Raw genomic sequence first — 20,480 nt, 5'->3', positions numbered from 1 at the left:
GCTGCAGGCTGCAGCGTGGCGGCAACAGGATTTTTGCAGCCTTTTATCTACTGAGATATTGTGTCCGTTGCAAGCCAACTCCCCACAACTATTTTAATGAAACTTCCATGTCTGAGATAGAGGTGCCAGTCATGTTCGGATTCTTTGCCCAACCGAGGCCATTCTTTCAGTTTTAATGCCGGAAGTTAATGGGATTTTAATTTGCCCGAGTGCAGGGCGAAATGGTAAGTCGAGAAAATTTACTCGTACTTAGCCCGAGTATGAATTGGATAGCGAATTTTGTTGTTTTATCCTTTTAAATCACTCGGAGCTTTACAAATCAAGTGCATTTTTCAATCAGCAGAAATTGCATTTTAAGTGGACTTGAAATGTTGTGAGTCGGGGTGAAACTAAATGCTTTTTCAGCAGGAGCTTGTTGGGCCGAATACATTAGATCAAATTATCGAAAGCAAACAATCAGGTTTCGTTTACTAGTTGCTTAGGGAAGAGCTCAACTTTTGTTAACCAAATTTAGCAATTGATTGGCAGCCTTTCAAAAAAAACCATTTGAAGAGCTGTCTTTCAACCTCGTCTTCATTTCGAAAAGCAATCAATCGTACGAGATTTATAACGAACAAAAAAACAGTTTCAGCTTAAAAATTGGCAAAAATCTGTAAACTCCTACATAAAGACAACATTTTCATGATAAATTAACTTACCTTATTCCTGACAGGTTGAGTAAAAATGAGCCTACTTATTTCCAAGGATTCCTAGTTACCAATTGAAAAAAAGTCGTAACAGAAAATAAGTCGGAAGAAAAATGTTACTTTCACCTTAAGTTAACCAAAATTCCAAGAAACTCGACAGAAACTCAACATTGAACGGATCAATAGAGCACAATCTTCTTTATTTATTGGCACAAAACTTTAAATAAAGTTTCTAAATCATCACCATTTTGGATAAAGGAAAAACTTGCGGCAGAACTACAACTAAAGCTCGTTATTTCAATTTCCAAATTCGTAATTTTATCTGCAAATTCTCGAGTAAATTTCTTCTAGCTCSATACAATGKCGTGAAACTCARYTTTCCAATATATAAATTTTGACCAAGCTCTARAGAACGAGACGGGCTAGAARTAATCAGCACCCGCAGCACTGATGCAGTARGTAGTTTTCTTTATAAAGCGGTTTAAAGATCAATYCTCTCAAATACCAAACCATCATTTTGAGCCACACTTTRGGATTAAAAAAATRACTGTGTTTACAATCGAGCGAAGTCGGCAGAAAATTAGCATTTGCTTGAYCTTTAGAGGAACGTTTATCSTATAAAATCGAGTGAAAACGTCCATTCTGCCTCAGTGCTTTGTCACATAGGCWTAGGCTTCTGATTCAAAATCAGAAGGACAGAAAAATGCAGTTTTTGCATTCAGACACAATTTTTTTTCAAAAATTGSGCAATTAGGGAGAAAATCATCATCATCTGCTTGGGTAKTAGAGAAACGCTTCATYTATAAAAAAGAAGTAAAAACRTAGTTGTTAACTGCAATYTTTGGAAGAAAAATGGTTCTGAATGGGATGAAAAAAATTKAGGTCAATTTCCAATTTTGAAAAAATTTGTAAAACAACCAGTAAAATTTTGCAGAAWATCGACAATCGCAGGACTAATAGATCAACGTTCCCTGCKTAAAGCAGCTTCGAAACCTTCCTTCCAGTTTAGAATCATTAGARGCAAAATGTATGAAAATTTGAAACATATTTTAAAATCCTGAGTACAAAGCAGAATGAARAAAATCTAAAAGTTCTAAAAGACTGGAYAATCGGCAAAAAATATGTGTTTCCTCAAGAAAATGAAAAAAAAAACTGTTCGCAAATCTTGAGTATGAAATAAGAAAAACTGAAACTAATGGATTTTTCGGAATTTTGAACTGAAACTAGTCACTCTGTAGCGGTTTGCAAGTCTAGTACATTTTGCAATTCGGACAAAAATCGTTTTCAAATGGTTTTAAAATGTTGAGAGTCAGGATGAAAATAAGAGCTTTTTCATTGGGAGCTTTATATTTATGTTTGTAGAGGAACTCAACTTTGTTGCTGAAATATAAGTATTTATTGGAACTTTTTAGCAAAAGCTCAATTGGAAAATGATGCCAATTTAAGGAAAATTTCGGAATTTCAAAAAACAGATTCAGCATCCAAACTTCGCAAAATTCCCAAAAATCCAGAAAATCGAACGAAAAGGCAACCTTTTGCAAGATGATTAAACTGATGTTTTTTCTCATAGATTGAGTTAAAATGAGCTTCCTCATTTCCAAGGATTTCAAGCTGCCAATTTTTGAAAAATTGTACTAGAAACGGTAGAACATGAAACGTGACAAAAATTCTACTTTTACTTTCAACTTTGGAAAACCATCCATAATTCTAGGAAACTCATACTAGGAATAAGTAAGGTAAAATCTTTGTTAATTAAAGGCGTAAAAGCTAAAATTTGTTATTTAAACTTACAAATTCTGAAAGAAATCTGAAAATTATACATCCCCTAAATAAGTATAATTTTAATATTGATTTGATTAAGTATCATTTTTGAACAAAAGTGTTGAAGCAAGAKTTAAAAAAATCGGATTTTGATTTCTTAATTTAAAAACTTTRCGAAAAATCGAGGAATTCTGGGAGAAAAGCGTCATTTGCATAATTCATGGAACAATATTTTCTGTCAGTGTRGTGTGATCTCGCTTTCAACAGTCGTGAATAATAAATTTGTAAATAACAAACCATGCTAAAAGAGAAGCAGAGAAAAATTCAATTTTATTATTCAGRCACGAAAACTTGTCAAAAATCGGGCACTTGGGGAGAAAATCATTATTTGCTTGGTTAATAGCTTTATCAAACTTATKAGCTGAAATTTTTGGAARAAAAATGGTTCTGAATAGGATGCACAAAATTGAGGTCAATTTTCAATTTTGAAAAATTTSTCAACAAACAATAAAATTTAGCAGAAAATCAGTATCTGCAGGACTAATAGATCAACGTTTCCTACATAAAACAGCTTCAAAATCTGCTTTYCAGTTTAGAACCATTCGGGGCAAAATCTATGAAAAGTTGAWTGAAAGGGTGAAAAAATCYAAGTTCTAASAGTCCAGAAAATTCGCAAAWAAACATAYGTTTTATCAAGAAAATKAAAAAAAAAAACTKTTCGCAAATYTTGWGCAARAAATTAAAAAAAAACGTGGGTTTTTTAGGATTTTAAACTGAAACTAGTCACGCTGTAGCGTTTTGCAATTTTAGTGCATTTTCCAATTAGGACAAATTTCATTGAAATGGTTTTAAAATGTTGAGGGTTAGGGTGAAAATAAGAGCTTTTTGGAAAATTTAACAAAAGCTGAAAAATGTTGCGTGTAATCCTCGCTTGCCAAGTSTTAGARAGACAATAGTTTTCTCTTTGAAATATTTTAAAAGCAACCCTTCAACCTTATCTTTATYTAAGAAAACMAACAGATGAACAAGATAAACACTAAAAAACAGATCCAGCTTCCAAATTTCTGCCAAAAATCCAGAAAATCCATCGGAAAGCTAACCTTTGCAAGATGAACAAACTGAGGTTTTTCCTGGCAGATTGAGCAAAACGAGTCTTCTAATTTCCAATCACCTCTAGTTACCAATTAAAAAAAACTTTCTGAAAAATGAGATGGAAGAAAAATCTGACCTTTACCTTGTTGGAAGTTGGAAAAATTGTTCATAATTCTGAGAAATTCGACAGAAAATCAACATTTGACGAATCAATAAGAAAAAAATCTTGCAAACCATCACGATAATTTGGGAGAAAATCCACTTCCGCATTATTAATAGCATCAAATTTTCGCTAAAAAATAGAGACAACATTTTCATTCTTGCATTATAAATATATTTGCTGCTCTAAAACTTGGCCAAATTGCTCAAATTCTAGAACATTTGGAAATAAGCTGTACTTGCTTAAAAACGAGGTGAAAATCAACCCTGCAACTCGATCCGAATCTGAAAAAAAAATCTGAAAAGCTCGAGTAGCCTACTAAAATTTAGAGACAATTTTGGAGAAACAACAAAACTAACAATAAGGAGAAAGAAACCAGACTCAAAATATTGCAGAAAATGTTCAAGTCCAGCGAGACAGCAAGGCTCCGCTTTAAAACAAGCACTGTCGACATTCAAAGTTGAAAAAATTCAATAATCCATGGATACTTCAGAACAAAACTGCAAAACTAATTCACCAAAATTAATTTTCACTTCCATCTACTGGCATTTTGCAACGATCAAAACAAGTTTACAGTCAATCAACTCTGCTCAACAGCCATTCAACTGACCCAGACCCCAGTGCTTTTAGTGGCTCCCAAACAGCTTTAACAGTTTAAAATAAAGCTCTCAAATCGGAAAAAAACATCAACTTTCCCCGCGCTTATAACCGATAAACTTCCACGGCATTTTCTAGCTACTATTGGCAACAAATCAAAGCTAAAGTGGCAGTCGAATCGGGCAAGAAACGTGACACAATAAACATTCACGGTTTGTTTCCGTTACTAAACTAGTTTCCGGTGCTGTTTTTCTCCAAGAATCCCATTTAGTATACTCCCGAGGACCGTTTTCCCGACATGAAACTTTAAAATGTCTCTGCTTCTGTGACTGGGATAGGCCATATGTTTTTGAAGGGAATCGTACAAGCAGAGGATTCTTCGCTTTGTTCGAAGCTTTGAATAAACCTCAATTTTACAATTTGGTGTTAATTGAATGGAAACTTACATGTTCAAACCGACAGGCTTCAGCTTCATTATTCACTTAGGCGAGTGTCTCCTTGGACAAATGAAACCCATATTTTCCAAAGAGTCTCAACCAGACCATCCATGGCAGCTCCTTAATGGCACTCGTGGCTAGTGGAGAGTTTGGAGATTGCTCGCCTTGGCTTCATGGTTTTTGTCTGAAAAAAATGGAGACAATGGAAATTAGCCATTGAGTTGTTCGGCGGGCAAAACGACAAAAAAACTAGAACAACTTCAGTTTTTCCAAACCACTACAGCAAAGTGTAAACTCCATCGCAAAAATCGATCTCGCAAGAACAAAAGCCGCCATTCTCTCACCGAACAATGCGGCCTTTTTCACAAGCCCTCTTCAGGTCGGCGGGGCAAAGAAAAAAAAACAGCGCTGATTTTTCAAGTATTTCCATTTGCACCTGTACAGGCAAGTACATCATTTACCTACGTGAAAACGGAGCGATTAAATGTTGCAAAACGACCTCAGGAGGCTCGCTCTGCCTCAAACATCCGCTCGAACCGCATTTGCATAATGTGGGTGAATCGAATTTACACCCGGATCTTGAATAAACAAATTTGCATAGTCGGCTCTGATATGCTGTCGTTCGTGTTAAGGGCGCATTACCATCTTAATTGGCGAGTTGCCCCTAATTGAGCCTCAATACTGTCCTTACGCCACTATTGATTATCGTCCACGATTTCGGTGGTTGACGTTGCATCCAACCCTTAAGGTTCAGATGTCGAGCTGGCTCGAAAAAAGGTATTGTTTCGATTGGAGCCTTCAACATGTATTTCAAGTGATTTGAAATTGATAAATTTCTGTTCTAATGCTGGTGAGCTCATTAGGCAGACGATGTCTTTTCACCTTCATGAAAGTTTCAATAACTTTTCCAATTTTATATAAAAGTGAGAATGAAGGCCAATATGGCAATGTTTTTATCTCTGCAGTGTCCATGGAAGCCATAGCGAGGAGCAAAAACAACCGATTTATTTTTTTAAGTGTTTATTAGTGCTGATTAGTGTCTATTGTCCTTAACTTCTTGTGCGGTGAATAAAACTGCCACATTTTTTGTAATGGACGCAGTCGGCACTACCTTATTTAATAGATTTTTAGAGCAGATTATAATTTCCCTGATTTAGTTAATTTAAGTTGCAGAAATTACGAACAGTTCAAATGTAAACATTAACAAAAGGCCAAGTTGATTAACATGAAAATATTTGTTTGCAGATGTACTTAAAAGCTTGTACAAAATGAATATGTCATTATTCCAAATCAAAATTAATTCCTGGGTTTCAGTCATTTATTGTCTTTATTTATCAATTAAAATACGTTTCGATGTATTTTTCCACCATCATCAGTTTTTACGTGTAGCGTTGTTGCTGCTTTAAGCCTTGGCATACGTTTGTACATTGCAGAAATGTATGACAAATCTTAAAGCAGCAACAACGCTACACGTAAAAACTGATGATGGTGGAAAAATACACCGAAACGTATTTTAATTGATAAATAAAGACAATAAATGACTGAAACCCAGGAATTAATTTTGATTTGGAATTGAAACACAGTCAGGAAAGTATATGCCATTATTGTGTGAAAATTTGTGGTAGAAAATTCGAGAAACTTTGAGAGTTTTCTACCGAAACAAAGCAATCAATTCCAGCTTTTGCGAACTTCAAAACCCGACGGTAACTTCATTATTCCCGTTTTCCCATTTTTCAAGATTCAAGTGGCATCATTGGTCCACTTTTTTGAGAAAAATGGGCAATAGTGTGTTCGAAAGCGCCTGAAACAACGTTATGTTTTTATCGACTCTTCGTGAATATACGAGGGTGATTCACAACCTTATGGACACATAGCAGGGGCGTGTAAAAGACCTCAAAATAAGTCGAGTTTCCATTTACGTTTTTTTTTCTCAGGCCCATGGTTAACGAGATACAGGGTGTTAAGGTTTCAAAAAAAGTTTGGTATTTATTAGATATTTTGCTCAAGTTTTTAATGTAGGCTAACGTTGAGACCCTTTACCCGTAAGTGAGTCGATTAGTTGTGAATTTCTACAGGGTGTTCTTTATTCTAGAGGCATAAAAACTTTTTTTGAATTTTCTGTTCAATTTAAGAATTTTCCGATTTCTTGCAGTTTTTTCGTATCTATCTTCGTTTTTGCGCTATTTGCACAAGAATAAGTCGATGTAGGGTTTCTGGGTGATTTTCCATAAATTTCCTTATATTTTTTTGCGTCCTTTTGTTCACATTTTTTCGCGAAAGAAATTAATTTCATAATAAATTGAAATATTCGTTACATTTTTGTGTATTTTTATTTAAATTAGCTTACAGCTGATAAACCTCAATTTTTGCTAAATTAAATTCAAGTAGAGAAAATAATTTTTAACTTTAATAACTTAAGTTAACTCGTCAGCCATCACTATTTTCACTTCTTTAACTTCAACTTGCACTTGAAGCTTTTACAGAAAAATGTGAAAAAAAGGACCAGCAAATTTATAAAAAAAATTGATATAAAATCACCCAGAAACCCTACATGGACTTATATTTGTACAAATAACTCGAAAACAAAGACAGATACGCCAAAACTGCAAGATATCAGAAAACTCTTAAATTGAACAGCAAATGCAAAATGTATTCGGTCGAAGTCAGCGGTGCACCACAAAAAGTTCGCAGGGGTAAAAGGGGGTATGCCTCTAGAATAAAGACCACCCTGTAGATTTTCAGTCCCCTTACGTCCGTACGTAAGGGGTCTAAACATTAGCCTACATTAAATTGAGCAAAATATCGCATAAACTGTAGGAGTTAGGAGTAAAGGACAAATACCAAAAATGTTTTGAAACTTTAACTCCCTGTACTTTGTTAACCATGGGCCTGAGAAAAAAACTTTAATAGAAACTCGATTTGTTTTGAGGTTCTCTACACGCCCCGGCTCTGTATCAATAAGGTTGCGAATCACCCTGTATATTGGTATATATTTGGCCCAAAATCAAGAGAGATAATAAGTAAAACTCCGAGCGAAATAAAAAAAATTTGAAAGAAGAAACGTTTACAAAGTCACATGGGTTTCAAACGACAGAACAACTTGCAAAAATAAAAATGTTCTTCCTAGTTAAAAGCTGTGTATAGGAATATTATCACGGAAAACGGAGCAAAACGAACGAAAGACAGCTTGGGACCTGAAGCTTTTCAAACACTGAATAAGGAAGATGACTATCAAAGAGGCATAAGTGACAAATTTGACTGTTTAAGAGACGAGGAACACAAGTTAAAGCTGGAAGAGATCACCTGGAACATCAAATACGGGAAATGGCCAGAAGTAGAGGTATGCATCAAGTACCGAAATTCTACAGGGAAGTAACGCGAGTAGGAAAAGCTGGAAGTGCTGGAGAAACAAAGACAGTGAGCTAATAACGACGGAAGCGACAATTGCCAGAAAATGAAAAAAGTACTTTCAGGAGTTACTAAATATTGCGAGCGAGACAGAGGAAGAAAACAGAGTACCAATACCAAGTTCAGCTAAATATTCGCAGGAACTGGGTGTTCAACCGGGATTTTCACCAAATATTCGTACATTTGCAGCAAGCATATGACTCCATGAAACGAAGCAGGTTATGGCTGGCAATGTTGGAGATGAGCATAACAAGGAAACTAGTGGAGCTAACAGAAATATCCGTAAGAAACTCATATGCACAGGACAGAGTGGGAAATATAACATCAACGCCACCGTGTCTTGGAATATACGGTAAGCAAAACAGAGTCGGAGCTACCAGAAGGTTGTGGTTATCAAGGCTCAAAACTGCTGTAATCTTTTGCTGATAACATAGACACCGTGGCGCATTGAACAACGACTGACGAGAGGTTTTTTCACAGCTGGAGGAAGAAGCAGGTAATCGGGGCCGGCGAGTAAACGAAGAAAACACAAAATACACGGAAGTTATGAAGAATCCAAGGCTTCGAATTGGGCACAATATAACCCTTAATATAGCCCTTCAACTTCGAGGTGGTTAAGGAATTCAAGTACCTGCGAGCGGTATTCACGATTGCCAATCGATACTCTCTCACAACAATATTGAAATCATCGCTGTTAAAGAGACAATCCAAACTAACCCTACAGATCAATAATTCGCCCGATTGTGACTTATGGGAGCGAAGCCTGGACCTCAGGCAAAGGAAAATTCTTGTGATTGAAAGAAAAGGCCTCAGAATGATATTTGGTCCCAATAGAGATGAAACAACAGCAATGTGGAAAAGACCTACAATGCCGAATAGTAAGTACATGTAGTAAGGTCAGAAGACAACAAGTTGGTAAAAACAGGCTTCATTGGAGACCAGATGACCGAAGATCAAATAGGTAGACCTAGAAAAGGGTGGAAGGATGCTGTCGCAGTAGATTTAACTAAGATGGGAGTACCACGGTGGCAAGTGGAAGCACAAGATCGGAGCAGATGGAGAGCAAGAGTGGATGAGGCTAAGACTGACCCCGAGTTGCACCGCCAGGAAAGAAGAAAATTTGTGGGAATCATCTAATCTTTTAGAATCAATCCCAATATACAAATTAAAATTTTCAATTGAGATTCTCCAGACTATTATATAAATATTTGCATTTCAATGCGTGCTTTCATCACGTGCGATTGCTGCTTGAACTGCTCAATTTCACTTCATAACCGCACTTAACAACATCAGGTTTTACCGTGTATGCGAAAGGTTAATGTTAAATTAAAATGTTTTGGCTAAACCGCTTAAAGAGCGGTAACCATTACTTGATCCCCAGATCTGTTAAAAGTTTACGTCCAATCAAAATTTGGGTAATGGCTTTGTGCTCGGGCTTTCCATGTTTCCAGACTTTCCCTATTGTTCAATTGCATAAAAACTTTTCATTCTTCAGACTAATCAATTTACGTGTAATAAATAACAAAGCGTTTTACGTGCATCTATTATGTTGAATAATAGACAGATTTAGAGTCTTCCCAAGGCAGCTAAACTTTGTGCATGTTCGACATCGTCTGCACTGTTTTTTCGTCGTTGTCTTGAACTGTAAATACTTAAGATTATGCAGCTTACACCTTTTTATAGGTTAGTTATCTGATGAAAGTTTGAAAGTTTTTCACTGAAACAAAGCAATACATTTTCAATATTTTCAAAATCCAATATACAGCTTTCATTTCTTTAGTTTAGTTAACCAAATTGGTATTTTATTTGACCAGCCCTTCTTCCGATTCAAGCACAATCAAAGCCCTAATTTTTTTTACAATAATTTTTAAGTAATAAACAGTGTGATTCAAATATTACGATCTTTCTTTGAACGTTTTTTCCCAAGATGTTTAGAGAGTACAGAAAAATTCAGTAATTCTCACATGAAACTGCAACATTCGCAAAAAACTAATTGCAAAAATTGCCACCAATATTTGATCGCGCCTGCAAATCACGTTTTCTTTTATCAAAACTAAGTGAATATCGATTATTTTAAGCTGAAGCTGGCAAACTTAACAAGTAAAACTCAAAGTGCAAAAAAATTGGACTTTCAGGACTGTCTCTCCTCTAATCAGTTGAGAACATTTCCAAGTCTAATTCAAATTCCTCAATTCAGTTTCTCCAAATAATGATTTTCTCATTCACTTCACTACAACAGTTTTCATTTGATTAGGTCAATTGAATACCAAATCACAGCTTGATGGATAAGGAAGTTTTCAGGCCAAAAAGTTTATAGAACATTAATGGCGTCGTCCTTCTTTAAACTGTTACTTAATCTGCAGCTCCATAAAGTTCACTTTAAAGGAAAATTTGCGCACTCCTTGGTATTGGTACTTGGTTCTATAAATATGTCCCGACTTGTGGAGTTTCTTTCACTTTCACTTGCATAAAACGTTTAGAGTTCCTAAGACGATTGATCAATTTGCTTGTATCGAAAAACACAATGATTTGGGTGCGTTTCTTATGTAGAACAATAGACAGTTTTTGAATCTCCCCCCAGAAGGTAGACTTTATGCATGATGGACATTGATATACATTTTAAGTTTAAGCCAGTATTGCACTGTTCAGCTGCATTAATAATTTACTAAATGGCCATTGATCTGTAAAATATTGGCTTTAAAATTTGTGCAATACCAATCTAGAGCTTCGTTTTAAAATTAATTTGTGTAAACCATTTTTTCATGGGTTTCTAGAGATATAAATTAATAAACGCCAGAACCACAGTCGCGATTTGCGACGTAGGGGATATTGGAGGTCATTTTCACAAACCGCATATTAATTAAATCGGTATATTACTGAAAGAAATGAAGTTCGATTAGATATTAAAAAAATCGAAAATCAGCTTAATGAAAAATTAGATATAATGAAGCAAAACCCAAAATAAATGTGGAAACTGCCGAAGGGCGACGACGACAGCAGCAACACAAATGAAGAAATCACTCCTGCGCAAATGTGAAATCTTCCTGCGCAAAATTTCGCTGAAATTTGGGCAAAAAGTTGTCTTAGATGCCAAATAGACCAACTTCAACATCTTTACCCTAATGAATAATTATACATTTTATAAATAACAAAGAAATAAATTCATAATCATCAGCCTTATGGAAACTGCGTGTGCAATTGTTGAAAATATATTCTTCCACAGAATAAATCAAAGCTTAGAATCTGGAAAATGTTCACTTGACTGACTCGATAGTTTGTACTATCGAAACCAACCATTTTTACATTTTGATATTCACTCAGAAACTTAAAAAAGGAGCAAGGAAATGATGATATTGAGAGTGCACACAAACAGTATAAGCTAATTCGGTACCTCTTCAATACTAGATGGAATAACACCTTTTACATGATCGAATGAGTTCTTAAAACCAAGGAGGCAATTGAAAGAGCACTTTTAAAAATGCGCAAAGCCCCTCAGCCCCTCTATGTAGATGAACTGTCCGTCTTGAATGATTCGGTAAAGGTATTGAAATGTTTTGAAAAAGCTAGGAAAAAAATTTCAGGTTAGCTATTTTTATATGTACCTAAATTGTACAGTCTTTGAGTGGAACGGATAAATTATAATATTTATGTTTATTTTCGGTAACAATTATTCAACTATTTCATTAATAATCCCCCTCACCATTGGAATACACCATATTTTAACAACGGTTATTACAGACCTGGAAACAGAAGAAGTACAAATAGTTTGCAACGATTTAATAGAATCAGTGCAAAAGCGGCTATTTCCATATGATACCAGAACTGAAACCAAAATAGCAACTATTATTGTACCCAAGATTCGAGGAAGAAGGTTTTAGAAGCCCAGAAAATGCTTCATCTGCAGCCTCAATTCTGGAGCAAGAAATGTATGTAGTTACTCAAAGAAAAGCAGAACAAAATGTGGATGCTGGAGAAGGGACTTTCAGGAAGGGACAGTTTCACAAAATATTAATATTGTGAAGAAATCACCATCTTTTTTTCATTTCTTGAACATAGGGTATTTGTGAAAATGAAATAAGTTACTGCTGATGGGATAATAATGAAAGGGCAATATTTGCAAAGGACCAAACTGTACTGAAGACACTGATCCTTCTTCATATTGGAAGGTATGAGAAAAGAAGAATTTTTTCTTGACATACAGGGTTCCCTTTATTATTTTGTTTCAGATAAGTACCGAGGTGACACCCATAAATGAGTGTGTGGAGAAATTTTTGTGTATCCCAGAAACATCGGTGGAAAGTCAGAGAACTTCTAGTTCAACAGGTCAGGTGGTAACGGATCAAAGGTCGAGACTAAAGGCATTAAACATAGATAAACTAACATTCCTGTATAAAAACCTTAATATTTTTTTCTAAATAGTTGTATAGTCGAAATTTTGGAATAGAATCAGAATTATTTTTACACATTTGAGTTTTTGTTACTTAGGATAATATATATTAATTTTATCAAAGTTATTAATTTATTCAAAGAAACTTTAAAACTAAAGTGTCGTAACAAATGTATTTGAAATTACATTTAATACAGTTTGCATGTTTTTAAGTTATCCTAATACTATCGATAACTATCGATGGTTGATAGAATTAATATATAAAACATCGAGAGTTCTCGACCACTAGAATGGATGCTATTAACGTTAAACTTCTTAGCCGTTCAATCGTTTTAGTCAAAAAAATATACTTGCTTTTGGGAAACCCAGAAGGACCATTTGCGAATCATTTCCATAACTTATTGCAAATTTTTCCAAACTTCTGGAGCCAAAAGCAGTTTTGCCTTTACCTAAGCGTTTCAAATTGCTGCTCGTTTAAATAAAGCGTATTTAAAAAAAATGAGACCACCAGTTTCGCATTTGCAGTTGGCGCAGTCGGTAGAACAGGATTGATGCGACGTGATCAATCACTTACTGAATCGGTCAGTAAAAAATCGAATACATCGCGAATTGCGCAGGGAAATCGAGTTCTGTGCTTCAGTTGAACGAACGAAATTATTGGACAACAATGACAAATCAACAGTTTAACAGTATCCAGAACCATAAAACAGTTCTCAGGATACAAGAAGAGTAGCGACAGATAATGATTTTTTGACGCATTTTGAGTCATCTTTTTGCAAGTTTTTATTGCCTGAAAATTATTCCATGGTTCGATAGCAAGATAAGGACAATTTTTAGATTCAAGAAATGACAAATCCGAATGAAATATTAAATACTTTTGCTTGATGAACAAACGAAACAACTCTAAATGGGAACTATCTTAATCTTCAGAAAACCAAAGTTTTTCGGCTTTGTGGCTTTGCAATTTTAAAGAAGTTCTTGCTTCAAAGAATGCTTCACCCAGAAAAACAATGGAGTTTTTACCCTTTCAACATCCAAGGGCCAACTTTGGCCATCCTCAACGTTTCCATATGGAAACATTCGAGTTTATAAGTGCATCGACTGCCATTTTCCACAGCAACTTAGTACAGTGAAACTGTACTTGTTGCTTGTTCCTTATTGCAACAATTTTGTACAATTGAATCCGTCAAAGTGGGCGGCATTTTCAATACGAAAAAATAAATGCGAACTTGAAAGCTAAAGTGAAACCGGAAATCCATACAAAGGCAGAAAAATTGAAACTAGAGGAAGCGCTAGAGATCCCACAGTATTTTTGGGGATTCTGTAGAGTTAAAAGCACGAATATTCCGGAATCGGGAACAGTAATAAGAGCAAAAGCTTTGAAAGTCTTCTGGAGAGATCAAAATTAACAAACACACCGTTGGAAAATGTCTGCTCAACTTGAAAAAAATATCGACATCCATGAGGCTGAAAATTCGATCTTTTAAATGCTCGCAAAGAAAATCGATTAGTTTCCACAATAAAAATTGTCGCGACAATCAAGGAACAAAACCAGGCCAAGACTAACAGCGTTTTTCTTTTGCACTCGGGGAATAAGCCAAATCTCTAGTAAGCAAAATATTGCTCGAAGGAGTGAGAACCATTTTCTGCTCCCTCACTGTGCGTAAATGTGTGTGATTAATTTAAAATGACACGCAAAAAAGACCAATTATCTTGTTCTTGGAAGGAAACGGGGAAGAAAGAGCAGTAGACTTCTAAGGAACTTTTCCAGGCAATTGTTTGTGCGAGTAATGGATTTGGGCATTTTGACGGTGAAGAACACGTTTGAAAAACTTAAGAAATTGTCCACTCATCGACCTTCTTCCAGAGTTCATAAATTCACAGACATTTTTCCTAAGCATTGCACTTTATGGCTATTCCAAAACGTCCATTATGATCAACCTGTTAGTTAAATTCATCCTGGGAATTGAACTGGACACAAAGCTTATGGGCTGTCCAAAGGGCAAGCAAACAATCGGGAATTTGCCCCCGAACCCATACACCTCTATACATTATCCCGAAAGGGTCCAGCAGGAATGGGTCAAAATAATTTACCGCGGCTAATATAGTGCAAATCTGTTTGTTTTGTTTCGGATACTTGGCTAAGCCGATTATTTTTCCAGCAAATAAGTCCATTGGCAGGACGCACCAACTTATTGTTACATCGAATTTGCTTTAGCTGTTTCCCGTTAAGACTGCTTGAAAATAAACTACAAAGACAACGGGGGCGCAACTTAGAAACAATGTTTTTGCGACTAACTCCCCAACTTTGCAGTGAAGTTCCAGGCAACTCGACCGAAAACTTTTCGGGACAATTTATCTAAGCCGATGCTTATTATGTGACGAGCAAGATAAATAGGTTTACTGTTCAGACTTTTACTCAATTAGAATATTGACGGCTTGATTCTGATACTTACAGTACAAAGAACATGTTTTAAATTGCAACATTGCGATTGGGTTTATGTGGTGGTCTCGGTGAAGGAAACACCCTGTGTAGGTTTCATGAGCCCGGCAAACGGCTCCTGCTATATGACGAGTTTGGTTTAATCCCGTCTCTCGACAGAGCTTATATGAGCGCTCTCCTCCTTTTGCAGGAAGATCGGGGGCTTTGAGCTTAGGTAAAGCACTCTTGTAAACGTTTTATCCTCCTGCTAGGTAAATAATATCTTGCTATATGTCAGCGCACAGGGCCGGGGCTTGTGCCCAATTTATTGCAGGAGAACTGTGTCAGTTTTTTTGCCTTTAATGCTCAAAGCGATGTAGGCTGGGAAGCATTGTGGAGTTTTCCAGCTCAGGGAAATGTTCTTTTGGGTCGAAAAGTAAGCAATTTTTATTTATTGAATCAACTTTGAATGGTGAGTGTTGAGAAAGGTACCCATATATTTTTGATTTGTGTTTGATTGTTTCAACATTTTTGAGAAAATATGGGAGATCATATTAGGAAACTCCTTTTGTCTGTAAAATTGACAATTAAATAACTGATGAAATAGTTCTGGTATTCAGATTCTAGGTGCTCCAATTTTATTAATGTAAAAAGCCAGTTTAATGGTAAGAAGCAAAAGTCCATTTCGTCTATATTTTTTAAATCAAGTCTTCCAAAATTAATACAAATTTAAAAAATTGCTAAACCTCCGAAAAAATCACGAATCAGTCAACAATCACGAACCTAATGGAGCAAATAGTCGTCAATGAATAGTGTCAGCAAAAAACAAACTTTCCAAGTAGTTTCAATGTTGAGTGATGACTTGAACTGAAACCTGCTGAACTTTATGAATGAAAAATTGGAGCTTCAGACCTCAAACTGCTAATCCGAGTTCCGGATTGATAGAGTGAAGTTTTTCTATTAAATGGTGTAAACTGGGGTCTTTTCAGTCCCAATTTGGAGAGCAATTTCTGAACTTGAAAATTGGGAGAACATTTTAAATACAGTAACACTCAAAGCGCTTAATATCTTGTATTAAAAGAGCTGAATATGAAGTTCCTAAATAATCCCATTTAGAGTGATGGTTTTTCAAATTGAAATTTGCCAACTTTGTGGAGAGAAGTGAGGACATTTAAAAAATATATATTCTGCTGAATTAAATAAACAAATTTACCAATTTCAAGCATCCAAATCCAAAGAGYCCTAAATAGTCAAATAAATCAGGCTACTATTATACAAATGGGTCTTATATTTAATAGCGAAAAGRACATTTTCCTATTTAGTTGCMGTTTTGAGTGATGGCTTTCTAAACAKAAAATTGYCCGCCAATGACTGCAGAAATCAAGGATTTTTTTTCCAAAATWYCAGATYCATTTGRTCTTCAAAATCCTGTTCAGAAACGCAGRCAGAGAGTTTTACAKCAAAATGTAAACCTGTTAAGAACAATAAACTTAAATATATAATTTGAGACTACGAACTAAAAAAATGTCAAAAATTTCTGGAGAAATGCGAGCAAATCGATATTTTTGCAGGACTAAGAAGGCGAGGAACTATCCTTCCTTATACGACTATAATGGTTACTTCGAATTATCGGTTTTAAGATTACATTATTTAGATAAAATTTCTTAAACTCGATGATGGAAAAAATTAAGTTTTACATATAAATGGGAAACAATTGCAAGAGGATTGAAATTTTAGACAAATTACAGTACTCCCAGTCCGATGGCATTCAAAAACACAATAAAAAATGGTAGAAAAATGCGAGAAAATTGATATTTGCAGCATTAAGAAGGCGAGGTATCCTCCTATATACGACTTAGAATGGATACTTCAAAGTATCAGTTTTAAGTTCAAAATAAATTMTTTAAATCAAATTTGTTAAACTTGATGAACAAAAAAATATAATTTTACATTTAAATGGGCAAAMATTGCAAGAGGATCGCAATTATAGACCAATYACAATCCCATTGCRAAGGACTCATTCAAAAACACTAAAAAAATGTAGGAAAAGGCTAGTAAATCGGTACTTGCTGGAGTAAGGGGGCGTAGTATCCTCCCTTGTACGACTTAAAATAGATGATTCGAAGTATCAGTTTTAAGTTCAAATTCTTTAAATCACATTTGTTAATCTCGATGATGAACAAAATATAAATTTAAATTGAAATTGAGAAAAATTGAAACTAGATTGCAATTTTAGAGAAACTACACTCCCAGTCCGAACTTCCAAACTGGTCCCAATTTAAAGTGATCACTTTTTGAGCAGAAGTCGGCCGAACTTTGTGGAACAACAACTAAAAGTTCAAGCCCCGAACTGAAAAAAATTGTCCGAATTGGGGGAAACTTTTCCAACAACCGAGAGTGCAAGACGAACGAAGCAGCAATTTCTTTATTAAACGGCATAAGATGAAGCCTTGTAGCTACTGGAGGAGTAAATTTTTAAAAGACACAAACTTTCTGAAAGGAAAGTTGTGATTTTAAAGTTATACTTTCAAACATTACTTAAAATTGAGGAAAAGTGCCGAAGACCTGGGCAGTAGAAGAACAAATAAAGCAAAGTGTTCTTTATTGAGTTGCTGCCGAAAAATTGCAATTTGATTAAAAATTAAGAATATTGTCGCGAAAAGCAGTTCGACTAAAAGGTGCAATGTGTTTTCGATGAACTGAGACAAAATGAAACTTTTCCCAATAAATAAAACCCCATTAGAATTGAGAAAATTTAGAGAAAAAACCTGTCGACGTTGGAAAATTCAAATTTCCATCCTAAAAATAGTCAAAAATCGGAAACAAGTTCCCTTCCGCCCGATGAATAAATTAAACAGTTCTCTATTAATCGACACAAAAGAAGGCATCCGAACTTGGACTCAATTTTGAATAATATATTAAGCAAAAAAAAACGCTCTCAAGTTGTTAGAAAAAATGCTGCCATATGAACTCTTAAACTTCGAAAACCTGCAAAGAGCTAGAAAATTGCTAATGGTTCAGTATCTGCATGATTTACAGGAATTATGTTATCAGCTCAGGTAGACAGCAGCCTTTCAGCCTGGCTGTTTCGCGGGAAGAATTTTTGGAAAAATATTGCCTATCGTGCTGAAAAGAAAATCGCAGAATCAAATTTGGAGCTCCAAAATTTTCCCGATTTTGCAGAAAAGTGCTACTTAATAAAAATTTGCGGCAAATTAAAAACCTAAATGAGACAACATGGAACTGTTTCACTAACCAAATTTTTGAGAAGCAAACTTTAAAATTACCCTTATAGGGCTTCGATTTCTGAAAATACTGCGAATTCTCAGAGAAGAAGTGGGAAAGACCAGTCTCTTTTCTATAAAATGAGATGAACGGTTTGGCTGGTCTGTATTTGGAAACTTGCCAGAACTTGACGAACAAGGCAAACAAATCGATACTCTATTGGACTATTATAGTAAATGTTTTGCGAGAAAAGGGCACTAAAGCGTTGACTACCCAGAGTTAATTTTGTGTTATACATTTAACAAAAGCTGCCAATTTGCATAAGAAAAAACAAAAATATTTTTCAAATTGCAATGTTGATTAGATCGATTATTAAAATAGAGAAGAAACTACAATTTTTCACTTTAATCTGAACAAATTACACAAAAATAACGAGCAAATTGACACTCCGAAGACTAAAAGAACAACGTATTCTATATTAGATCTTAGAAAAGGCATCTTCAAACTAGTCACAATTTAGAAAGATCACTTTTTAAACAGAAGCCGGCTGATCTTTGTGGAACAACAACTAAAACTTCAAGCCCCGAACTGAAAAAAAATTGTCCGAATTTTAGGAAACTTTCGCAACAACCGAGAGTGCAAGACGGACGAAACAGCAATTTATTTTATTAAATGACAGAAGATTTACAGGCATAAGGCACTTTTGAGGAGTATATTTTTGAATGCCACCAACTGGCTGAAAGAAAAATTGCGATTTTAGTTCTGCTTTAAAACATCACTATTGAGGAAAAGTGCAGAAAAGCTGGGCAGTAAGAGGCCGAATAAAGCAAAGTGTTCATTATTAAGCTGCCGAACTTCAAGGAAAAATTGTTTTTTAGGGAGTTGGAAACAGGTGCGCAATGTGTTTTCAATGAAATTAGCAAAATGGATCTTTTCCCGGTAAATAACAACCCATTTTGGGCGATAAAATTAACAAAAAAACAGCTGAATATCAAAAATCGAAAAGTGACAGAAAATCAAAAAAGTCGTATAATAGTTTTCCTCTATTAATAAAGTAAAAATGTCCCTAATAGTCGGAAGAAAATGAAGCTTTCTAACTGGGTTCAACTTTGAATAGTACGTTTCTAAAAAACCTCTTTGAATTGTGAAAAATTGCACATACTTCAGCATCTCCTGGATTTACAGAGATTCTTGTATCTGCTGAGGTATACAGCAGCCTCTTATCTGGCTTCTGTTTTGAGGGATGAATTTTTGGAAAAAAACTTTGCCGATCGTGCTAAAACGGAAATCGCAGAATCAAATTTGGAAGTGCAAGAGTTTCCAAATTTTCAAGAAAAGTGTTGCTCAATACAAATTTTATAGAATAAAAGAAAAAAAAATGGTCTTATCAATGTTGAGAGCAAGTTGATTTAAAAAATACTACGAATGCCTACACATGTAAAAGATCAATGTTTTCTCTGTAAAATGTGGCGGAAAACCGTTTCGGCTCGTCTCTATTCCAAGCTATGGCTTTCTAAATAGAACCCTGTTGATATTTATGAGAGAAAAATAAAAATTTCCAAATTCGAGCGCAAAAAATTGCCAGAAACCGAACCAAACCAAGACCAAATCAGTGACAGCAATAATATAACAACGCTTAGCAATAAATTAAAAAAAAAGAACAATCAAATCGACATTTAAAAGCCCAATAAGGCAAAAAGCAAATTTGAAATTTGGAAAGACTCCAAACATCTAGAAGGGTTCCGATTAAATTAACACACTGGCAGGAATAGATAATAAGCCTTAATTTTCCTCTAATAAATGGTACAAATCAAAGTTACGAAAAAATCTTATCGATCGTTTGCAAGGGAAAATTCGAAAATAAACCTTTTATCTGCAAAATTTCAATTCTAAAAAGTTGCCAGAAGTAGCGCACAATTACGAAAGAATCTATATTCACAGAACCGATTGCGAATCATGTCCTCGATTGAAAGAGCTAAACGGGGACTTTTTAACAAGTTTCTAGTTTGAGTGATGACTTTCTAGACATAAACCTACCGAACGTAATGGGAGAGAAATGATATATCAAATCTCAAGCTTAAAAAAATTGCCAAAGAAATGAGGAACAGTGCTCAAAAATCGACACTCTATGGACTATTAGAGCAATCATTTTGCGAGTAAAGGGCGCCAAAGCAAGTTGATTACCTGGTGCCAATTTTTTATGCGTGTTAGAAGGAACCCGGCCGATTTCCATTTAAAGAGTTGACAAAGTTTTACGCAACTTGCAAGTAAATGAGCGTTTGTCGGAGTAAAAGCACAGAACGTC

General features: G+C 35.2%; 1 protein-coding gene across 1 annotated transcript in view; it reads right to left on the bottom strand.

The window, feature by feature from the left end:
* LOC109535267 (neuroligin-4, X-linked) overlaps window positions 1-20,480 on the bottom strand; it is a gene marked incomplete at its 5' end in the record, with an annotated part of 206,712 nt that overhangs the window by 68,873 nt on the left and 117,359 nt on the right. Inside the window, 1 exon segment of the mRNA XM_019901156.2 lies at window positions 4,743-4,917.

Source organism: Dendroctonus ponderosae, unplaced genomic scaffold (assembly GCF_020466585.1).
Source record: "Dendroctonus ponderosae isolate FM_Combo_2020 unplaced genomic scaffold, Dpon_F_20191213v2 Dpon_F_20191213_10, whole genome shotgun sequence".
NCBI classification, from domain to species: Eukaryota; Metazoa; Arthropoda; class Insecta; order Coleoptera; family Curculionidae; genus Dendroctonus; species Dendroctonus ponderosae.
The sequence above is the reverse complement of the archived record's forward strand: the minus strand, read 5'-3'. Positions and strand labels throughout refer to the sequence as shown.